This window comes from Borostomias antarcticus (assembly GCF_949987555.1).
Source record: "Borostomias antarcticus genome assembly, chromosome: 5".
In the NCBI taxonomy this organism is placed as follows: Eukaryota; Metazoa; Chordata; class Actinopteri; order Stomiiformes; family Stomiidae; genus Borostomias; species Borostomias antarcticus.
Genome location: NC_140238.1, coordinates 17771535 through 17779207, shown reverse-complemented (window position 1 = coordinate 17779207; position 7673 = coordinate 17771535). Strand labels below are relative to the sequence as shown.

The window sequence follows — 7673 nt, the reverse complement described above, 5'->3', positions numbered from 1 at the left end:
TGTGCCGTACTGTGAAGACTAGATGTTTCTTGGATGTCTAATTGTTATGTGCTAATACAGTCGTGATAATTCTGTAGTAGGTTAATTCTGCTGTGTTGTATTAATTGCTTGTTGGGAAAACCAGAACCTGAGAACTATCTGACCTATCCGTGCCAACCTATTTTAGATTTAGGACTTATTTGCTCGCTACTGTATGTTGTATTCAAATAAAGGTGGGCGTAACCGTTTCACAAGGCAAGTAAATCGTACAAAATGCATAAATCACCTGGCAAATGTGTTAGAAATTTAATAAATGTATGCAATCTAGTCGCTGGACAAAATATCTAAATGCCATACATAAGATACTTCTACATAGTCGCTGACTGCACTCCAAAAGAAGAGCACGTGCCATATAGAACCGTTTGGAGCGATAGAAACCTCTGGAAAAAAAGGTTTCTACATAGAACCCTTAGATCAGTCAGGTCCAACCCCTTTCAGGTCAGAAAGGACCCTTTGGGGTTCTAAACATCATGCATCACCTTATGTAGCTGAAAACGGGTTCTATTCGGAATCATAGGGATAAGGAACCTTTTTGGATGGTTCTTACATTGTTACAAATGGTTCCGTGTACATCTTATAGGCACGAGTGCGATGGACCCGGTGATGGATATTATCACTCCAATAAATAACATTTACCAAATGTAGTAGCTTACTTATTAGTTCTTCCTTGAGATGCTTCGCTTTCTGAAAGTGCCCCCATTGTTTTTGTTCAAGGACGATTTAACAGGTAGGCCTATACATACATCTGTATGAGTAAGAAATATTCGAATTAAAGATGAATCAAATTGCCGATGACCAAATCAACAGATGCGTAAATGTCAAGTCTCATGCGTAAAGCGTCATCGCAAAACGTCAGCGCATATGTTTCTGTCTCAACAGGGATTACGATTAAATCGTTTCAGAACAGAGACGTTTTGATCCCAGTATGCGTCGTTAAACTGATAATTACAGCAAGGCTTGGTCATTTTTAGTCATTAATTTATTTTTTATTCATTGACATTTGAATAAAACCTGGTCAAAAGCTCGATTGTGTTCTTTACATGGAGGACTATCATTCTAAAAGCACCCCGGGAACCAACTAGAATATCTGTAGGCATGTCCTGTCTCGGAAATGCATCATGGTGCAATTTAAAACGACTCTGTGGCTCTAATCCAGGTTTACCTGCTGTTTATAGGCTTCATATCGCCAGGGATGCTGAGGAAAGATGATTCTCTAGGATATTTGCAGGATCCGTTTTTATGAGGTGCATGATCGCCAGATCAGAGATCAAAACTCCTGAGATCCCAGGCGGGTTTATATAGTGACTGTTTCCTAGAAGTCTCCAAAACGTGTATACGCTGCAGGCTAATTTTGAGCACGCTCACTCTTCTCTCGCCATCTCCTCCTCTATACTAAACTCTCTCTCTCTCTCTCTCTCTCTCTCTCTCTCTCTCTCTCTCTCGTTCTAACACACACTCCCTCTCTCTCTCTTTCTCTGTCGACTCCTCTCCTGTCCCCAGTGGGAGCTGATAGAGAGTAATCCCTCCATGTGAGAACTCTTACTGGTCTTCGAAGGCGGGCTGTTTTCATTCAGTCCGCTGCCGGTGCTCTATAAAAGGGGAGTTGCGAGCAACGGGCAACTCCAGCCCAGTGGATCTTTACGCACGAGGAAGTGGACTGAACACGTTCCACCGTGGCGAGACTTAGTAACACACTGACCGGTCCGCGCTTATCTGTGGCCATGAATAGCGTGAAAGCTTTGAAAAATGCTTTAGTATGTCTTATTCTGCTGCCTCGCTTCATTGTGGCAGCAGCGATGCTGTGGTTACTTGATTTTCTATGTATAAGGAAAATTATATTTTTTAAGATGAGAGAACCAGAAGGAAGTATTGTCGACCCTCCGTTGTGTATTTCAGATTCTAACCGCATGTTTAGCTGGGAATCACTGAAAGCCGTTTGGCACGGACATAAACTGGACTTCTTAAAAACCGCGCGCCTTGGATATGTGGCGCCGAACAGTGAAGTTGTGCAGCTGGGAGACCAGAGGCGCAGCCGCATCCTGGACTATGCCAGAGACAACAGACCGCTCATCCTCAACTTTGGCAGCTGCACCTGACCACCGTTCATGGCACGCCTCAAGGCGTTCCAGGGGGTGGTGCGCCAGTACGCAGACATCGCGGACTCGGTGGTGGTGTACATTGAGGAGGCGCACCCCTCGGACGGATGGGTGAGTTCCGACGCGCCCTACCAAATTCCCAAACACCGCTGTCTGGAGGATAGACTGGGTGCCGCTCAACTGATGCATCTGGAGGTGCCGGGGTGCGTCGTGGTCGCGGACAGTATGGAGAACTCTTCCAACTCAGCATACGGAGCTTATTTCGATAGACTTTACATCCTCCAAGAGGGAAAGATCGTTTACCAAGGCGGCAGGGGACCGGAGGGTTACCGTCTCTCGGAGCTCAGGCACTGGCTTGATCAATACAAAAACAGTATCGAAAATTCCAGAAATGTTGTTATTCATGTTTAGATTCGGGTTCTCTTTAATATCCTAGGCGTCAAATCTTAACGAATGTTGTTTTACAGAGCTACATTGTTGTGGGCTAGTAATTTCACATGCTGCAACCTCTCAATGTCCCCCCGCTCCTGAAGTGTTCGAGGAGTAGCCTACATTCACCCCTTAGCCTATAAGTGTTAATTTATCACACAGTGAGGTCACATAATGCACTCTGTTTTAGTTTTAGATGTTAATTTTATCTACATCTCTACCGGTTCTATAAAGTAGGCTGGGATAACTCAGTTGTTAGTCACCTCAAATGTTTATTTGTATAAGTACAAGTACAAAAGCTATTCTGTCAGCAGTTTGGTGGTGTTCCTTTTCCTTAAGGAGCGAAAGTGTGTGCGTGTGTGTGTGTGTGTGTGTGTGTGTGTGTGTGTGTGTGTGTGTGTGTGTGTGTGTGTGTGTGTGTGTGTGTGTGTGTGTGTGAGAGAGAGAGAGAGAGAGAGAGACAGAGAGAGAGAGAGAAGAAAAGTACGCTTCGGCATCACCAATATCGCCAGTATTGTTGTGAAGTTCGGTTTTTAAAAGGTCAAGTACCAGAGAATCGACACTGATGTTTTTATACTGGCGACCATGGTGATCGACAAGCTTTTCATCTATTTTGTTTTGTAAATATTGCTAACTTTTTATGGAGATATTTTGTAATAAATTATATTCCTCTGGAAAGCATCATTATTAATAATTTTGGCACACATTTTGCTGCTTCACGATTTCTCTTTAACTTTAAATGGGGTAATTCTTACTTTAAGATGATGACTATTATTTTGTTTTTGTGTTAAATTTGGTTCTCTGAACCTTCGTTAACTGTTTCCTGACTAATTCATATAACGAGTTTAGATTATGATGTCAACATGCAGGACTTAGATTCGTTTGTTTCGTTGGAAAAAATTCAATATTATCAAATTTCATTTCAATATCGAAAATTACATTAGGCCTCATTTAAAGCAGATCAGTGTTAGGCTATATGGCTACTAGAATGACGCACATTTCCATAATTGAAAATTACCAAAGTATTGGTGGAAATATAAAGAATTCAATATATAAATCTAGATTATATCACTTTATTGTTTATAAGGTCTTGGTTTAAAATCATTGAATCTCGGTAGGAACTAGCCTCGTAAGACCATCCTGAGCCCACATTCAGTTTCACTCCGCGGAGGCAAACTGAAAGTAAGATCGCGAGATCAGAATCGTATCACGAGGCTAGGTAGGAACGGTTGTGGGCACAAGATAAGAGCCTATAGGCCTATAGAGCCTATAGAGCTATAGTATACCTTCCTGTGGAACTGTCAGTGGAACGTGGTGTTGCGCTGCCTGTGTCTTCCTCCCAAAACGCACACAACTGACATTGTCCTCGTCCTCTTACCAGTTTAGGCAGTGACCCCTGGTGGCCTGCCCTACAGCTATATGATTTGAGGTCCAGACCTGTTTTCCCTGACCAGATCAGAACCCAGCTCATCACCTGTCTGCCAGCTCAAATCTGTTCTGTTCTCTTTGGGTCCACCATCTCAATCCTCACATCAGGTCTGAAACAAAATGGAGGAGGGGCTGGATATATTTAACCACACAGAAAATGTGCCTTTAAACTTGTTTAGTTAAAGTGGGCGATGGGTTTACAGTGCTCTCTGAGGTCATCAGCCACCCCTGTGTGTGTGGACCCAATTCATTCATAAGAATTAAATCCCTTAATGAGGATCATATCACTTGTGCTGGTCTCTCAGGCATCAGAGATCACACCACCAGTGCTGCCTTTCCCCAGTATGTCTGACACCATCCCCGAACACCTGTGTCTCACCTTGTTGCTTGGTTACCGAGTTTTTCCCGGTGTGACGAACAAGCGACAGTGGAACAGCACCCCGGTCTGCGGCAGGTGAAATTAAACAGGATCCACATAGTCAGTCCAACTAGGATCTGTCTTCACCAGCCATGTCACCATGTCTGCATCTGACCAGGCGCCTAACTCACAAGTCAAAAGTTTGGCCTACCGCTGGAGCCAATAAGCACCAGATGGTTTCGTTAAGACTAAAACTACATTATAGCTTTTTGGAAGTAAGTGCCAGATGCTGATCAGTCTCAGGTGACGGTCTGAAAGACTGCTGTCTGGTGAGACCTGACAGAAGATGTGAAGATTCCTCCCTGTTGTACGGCGTCCACTGTAACATGACCTCTGTTTCCATCTAACCCATGTGGATGACGGCCAGATGACGAAACATCTCCTTTCTCCTCTTTCACGTAACCATGGCAACTGCCCCTCACCCCCCCACCAACACATACACACACACACACAAAAGTCTTGAAGGTTTCTGTGATGCCAGCCAATTGTGATTGATTTCTTCTTTTGATCCAGATGTGTTAGAAGCCTGAGCAGTAGTACTAGAATAGGACCATTAGTAGGACCCAACAGTACAAATAGAGTAGGCTACTGTAGTAAAGACCTTTCCTGATTACGCATATCTCTTGTGTTTTTGTGTTTATCCTCCAATGTGTCAATTGTGTTAATGTCATTGTAATGCGACACCTCTTGAATGAATGTGACGTTGGAGAATGGTCTATTTCCCTGCTCAGTATGGTAAGTTGACCTTTTGAGCGACCATAACAGAGACCCATGGATGACTGGCTTTGATTTCTTAACTCTACACACTGTAGTCCAACAGGGCCAAGAAACAGGGCGAAATTACTTGGATGATCAGCTGATGGCCACGCAGGATTTGTGCCGTAAGACCTCGCGTTGCTGAATGTTTCCTCGCTCCCTTCAGAAGTAAACACTTCCTCCTTGGCGAGGCTGACCTCCCGTGTCCACGCCGTCTCCGCATCTATTAGGTAAAAGCCATCTGGAGAGCCGAGCACGATGACGGCAGGCCCCGCCGGTTCCTGAGTGCATGCCCAATAAATGCATGGCCGCCGTAGTCGAGCCAGTGACAGGGGGCAGCCAGTTCCACATGCAGAACACAAACATTATTCCCATTATGTCCCTCTGAGATGGGCATCGGGGATAAGCCAGCGCCCGCTGGCGTCACTGGCAGCGAATGACGCATAAATAAACATCATGATTCCCAGAGAACAACAAGAAGAATTGCACTCTCTGTTAATAATCCTGCAGAGGGCTGACTCTGGGTTTGCCGCCTTCACAATAAGCTGATCCCCCCCCGACAGTGTGGCCTGCAGCGGCGTGTGGGAGGATCACTTCCAATGATGATTGACCAACAGATCGGAGAAGCTGATCCGTGATCCCCGTGGTCACTGTGATGTGAATGATGTCACAATGACTCTAATACTTCCCGACAAACTGTCATTATAGGGTAGGGTCAGGAGAGTTACGATCAGGGTTGGGGTTTGGCCCAGGATCAGGGATAGGGTTAGCGTTATGGTATAGCTGGAGTTTCGATTAGGGTGTGGGTTGTGTGGGGCGGCTGGCTGTGGTTGAGGTTGGGGTCTAGGCTAGGGCCAAAGTTGTTCAACGCACCCAATTCGTCCCCGGTGAACCCAGATAAGCCCCCAGAGAGCTGAGTGTGTCATCCACTGCAGTGAATAGCAGATGGTTTATTGGTCAGGTTTTATACAAGCACACTCCTGTAAAAACTGAGGACTGCAGAGCCAGTTGACACAATGTGTGTGTGTGTGTGTGTGTGTGTGTGTGTGTGTGTGTGTGTGTGTGTGTGTGTGTGTGTGTGTGTGTGTGTGTGTGTGTGTATGTGTGTGTGTGTGTGTGTGTGTGTGTGTGTGTGTGTGTGTGTGTGTGTGCGTGTGTGTGTGTGTGTGAGTGAGTGAGAGAGAGTCTGTGAGTGTGTGAAAGAGAGAGAGATATAAAGGAAAGTGTGCATCAAATACAGATAAAGAGAGAAATAGAGATGTCCTCGACAGAAAGAGATGAAGAGAGACAGAGATTGAGTGTTGTGGATGGAGGAAAGTTAGTGTGAAACAGCTGATTAGATTCCTGCTCTGTTGTGACTGCAGACAGGGTTTAGACTTCCACCCCGCTGCTCACCTTAGCTGCACTCTCTCTCTCCCCTTCCTCCCCTCTCTCTCGCTCTCTCTCCCTCCCGAGCTAACCTCCACACCTGCTCCTCCTGGCAGAGTAGCAGCCCCCCCTACAGACTAGAAACCAGACCGCACAGCACGGAGGTCTGGTCTACAACTGGCAAATACCCAACCACCGGCGTTAGGAGATTCAGCGGAAGATGATGGAGATGATGATAATTATGATGATCATGAGCCCCGTACTGACAAAGAGGAGCATGTCCTGTTCCACCCTTACCCCAGCATGATGGACCAGCGAGCGGAGCATGGCGAGGTACGGTGACCCTGGTAGAACCCTGGGGACACGGTAGCCAAGTGAACAGAAGTCAGGGGCGGGGGATTGAGAGGGAAGACCAGGGTACACCTGTATTATTAGCCTCACTCCGAGGATGTGCGGTTTCATGTAGTGTATGTGTGTGTATGTGTGCATGCGTGTGTGTGTGGGCATGTATGTGTGTGTATGTGCGCGTGTGCCAGTTTCCCTATCAGTCTGGCTACAACCCTTCAAGCTTTGAGGTGAAATGTAAGACAGCAAAACCAGGTCAGCAACCCCGTGCCTCCTACATGCCACAACTAGGGTCAGGCCGGGGGGAGCAGATAGCGCCCCCCTGAAGACGACCAGAATGTACAGTAAAGAAGAGGTGAGAGATGTCTTTCAGGCACATCAAACTTATGCGAGTTATTTCTGTCTTGTCAAACGTATATATGAGCTGAGAGGTGAAAGCTGTCATGACTCCTCAGCTGGGAAGGTCAGCCCGTGAACACCTACACATGACGCTCGCAATGGGAGATTCTTATCCCGGCCCTGGCAAACCTGGCAACCCATAACCTGTTTCCCTTCTCCCTCTTCTCTGTCCCTTCCGGCATTCCATTTGTTTCAATAATGGTAAAAAATAAAGAGATAGACTCTGATCAGTGAGGACTTGCCTGTCAAATGTCTGAACCGGGGGGCACACGGGTGGGATGGGGGGGGTCCGTACAGTTCTATGTGAATACGTCTGCAGGTTATCTGAGGTCGCCTCAATAGGTCAGTATTCATAGCAACAAAACAACAACAGGAGAGTCCAAACGCAGGATCAG

The 7673-nt window shown here is 46.1% G+C and overlaps 1 pseudogene across 1 annotated transcript; it reads left to right on the top strand.

Annotated features, from left to right (window-relative positions):
* The first annotated feature begins 1760 nt into the window (after nucleotides 1-1760).
* On the top strand, nucleotides 1761-2546 carry LOC311308872 (thyroxine 5-deiodinase-like; annotated as a pseudogene). The gene has a single exon. The product of its transcript is annotated as a thyroxine 5-deiodinase-like (transcript).
* The last annotated feature ends 5127 nt before the right edge of the window (nucleotides 2547-7673 follow it).